The 2,745-nt window shown below is 25.6% G+C and overlaps 1 pseudogene; it reads left to right on the forward strand.

Moving 5' to 3' along the window:
• Positions 1-2,331, forward strand: part of LOC108684703 — a 3,344-nt pseudogene extending 1,013 nt beyond the window's left edge.
• Positions 2,332-2,745: the final 414 nt, after the last annotated feature.

A 2,745-nucleotide genomic window follows, 5' to 3' on the forward strand; every position in this document is an offset into this window, starting at 1 on the left:
TCACCTTCAAGGTAAATAGATAAATTCGTAACATAAGTATTAAGAATCAATTAAGTTAATTATTATTTGCTTAATTATTATTTTCTCTTTCTCTTCATTAAACTATATTTACTTTAATTAAATTTGTATATGTTGAAAAAATGACATCGGTTGTAAACCTACGGCTATTTTAAGATCAACAAAGAATATAAAAATAAAATAAGTGAACTTGCGATTTATTCTTTGGATCTACGTAGTTTGAAGAGCGTGAGAGATTGTGCTAAAAATTTGCTGATGAACGAAGCAGCATGAGTATTCACATACTCATAAATAATGCCGGTGTGGCAATTTATCCGTTATACGAGAAAACAGAGGAAATGAAACGACATTACAAGTCAATCATCTTGGTCACTTTCTTTTGACACTTCTACTATTGCCAAAAATGCAGAAGTCATCTCCCAACTGCAGAATAATTAATGTCTCGTCATTTACACATTTTTGTATGTAAAATATTGTGATAGTTTTAAAATTGAATCGATTTTTATTTACTAGTTCTTGTTTAAAACTAAGAAATTATTAAAAATCATTATTAAAAAAATTATGAATAATAAAAGAGCGAGTTTATAAATACTTTTTATAAATATATACATATTATAAAGAATTTTTATACAATATATTAAGATTATGAAATATATAATTCATGAAAATAACTTGGGGCTATATATCTTATATAATTTTTTATTAAATATTTTGTATGGATATCTTTTACCTTAAACGTCTTGTGTAAATATTTTTTATAAAACGTCATCAACACTTTTAAATTGTGTGTCAATATTAGAAGAGTCATTTCATTTCTGTTACACACAAATTTTCTACTATAGTGGCTGATATAGATTTTGATGATATTAATTTGGAGAGATCTTATGGGCCGTTTAAAAGTTATGCACAATCCAAATTGGCAAACATTTTGTTCACCAAAGAACTCGCTCGTAAATTAAAAGGTATGACAAACATCGCATTATTTATACGAATTACTTTGAATCATATTTATTTAATATCAATTTAATTCATATTCAACAATCATTAATTAATCATTAATAATTTAATTTACGTAATAAAGGAAAAATATATATTGAAGATAGACTCCTACATCAAAATTTTTAGAGGCAAATATTTCTGGGATAAATGTATATTCTTTACATCCTGGTATTATTCCGACCAGAATAATACGGCATAGTAATAAGGCACTATTTCCGGGTTTTACTTTCTGTTGTAATATATTTTTCCAATTGTTTTATAAAAATGTTAAACAAGGAGCGCAAACAACAATATATTGTTCCGTAGAAGAGGTAGCTAATGAGAAGGGATCTCTATTATTCGTAAGAATACATTATATATTAAATAATATGTCAAAAGGTTCAATCTCAATAAAAATAAAATAAAAATATAAAAGAGGGCTATGAGCCTAAAAAATATATAATGAATTATAAATTGAGGTCTAAAGTATTAAAAAATTATTAAGTCACTGATAAAAACCTAATTAATTGCAACTATTGTGTGTAAAAAGTATGGATCTAATCAGTATTAGATCGATTATAAAATACATGATATTTTTTGAAAGCATCTAGTCAAAAATCGTATTTAATTCCAAGTATAAAATTTAAATTTTTGAAGGTGACTCAATAATACAAATATAAATAATAAGGAGCATACAGCAACAGATGTTAAAAATGAAAATAATATATTTATTATTATTATATAAGAAACGTAGACATTTTCAAGATTTGACCATGATCAGTACATAAAGATGACAATTAAGATTTACAAACAAGTTATTAATTAAGAACGCAAAATCGCTAGTCAAAGAAATGTTAATACAGTATCAAGACAAAGAAAGAAGTGCATAATATTAAAAAAATTATCGCAAGTCAATAAGATAGTAACAAATTTTTTCTTTCCAATCGCTTGTGGTACGCGTTAATCGAGTAAGATAAAGTCCAGAGAATGAATTTAATGATCCAATCGGGTATGAAACGTCTGTTTTTGTTTGTATGATTTAACTATCTAAATTAAAAATATTCGTTTTTAGGTTCGTAGCTCTTTTTTATATTTTTATAATATATATTATACAAAAAAAATTTTTTTTTTTATGTAAATATAATAAATTCATTTCGCATTATATCTCTTTATCTTTTTTTTTATCTTTAGAAATTGCGGTGTTGCCACTCCATATCGAATGGCAAACGAACATCAATATCCAGAAAAATTGTGGAATTTATCCTGTCGTCTCTTACATCTGAATGAGAAGATTTTACTACAATTTTAGAAATTATTTCGCATCAAGTGCGTTAAAAAGGTTTTTTATTCTTAAAAGAATCATTGTAAAAACTATATAAATATCAAATTATTTGAAAAGTTTGTATAGGGATTTTTTAAAGATGGTATTGCAGCTCGCTTGAACATATCGCGTTTTATATTAAAGATCACTTGTGGGATTAAAAATATTTTAATATTAGTGGGAAGTTCTAAATTATTTTAAATATATTATATTAAAGATCACTGAGAGAAAAATCATCTAGTGAACACCCCCGTTCGCTAACATTTATTTTAATCATTACGGAACAATGTTCCACTATTCCCATAACAGTTACGTTATTTTCAGATTATGGTTTGGTCAAAATGTTTTTGTCAGCATATTTTGGTTACCTTGTGAGCAAAAAAATGTCAGAACAAAAGAAGAGTAACATTTACGTAGAAATAACATAA

Source organism: Atta colombica, unplaced genomic scaffold (genome assembly GCF_001594045.1).
Source record: "Atta colombica isolate Treedump-2 unplaced genomic scaffold, Acol1.0 scaffold100, whole genome shotgun sequence".
Lineage (NCBI taxonomy): Eukaryota > Metazoa > Arthropoda > Insecta > Hymenoptera > Formicidae > Atta > Atta colombica.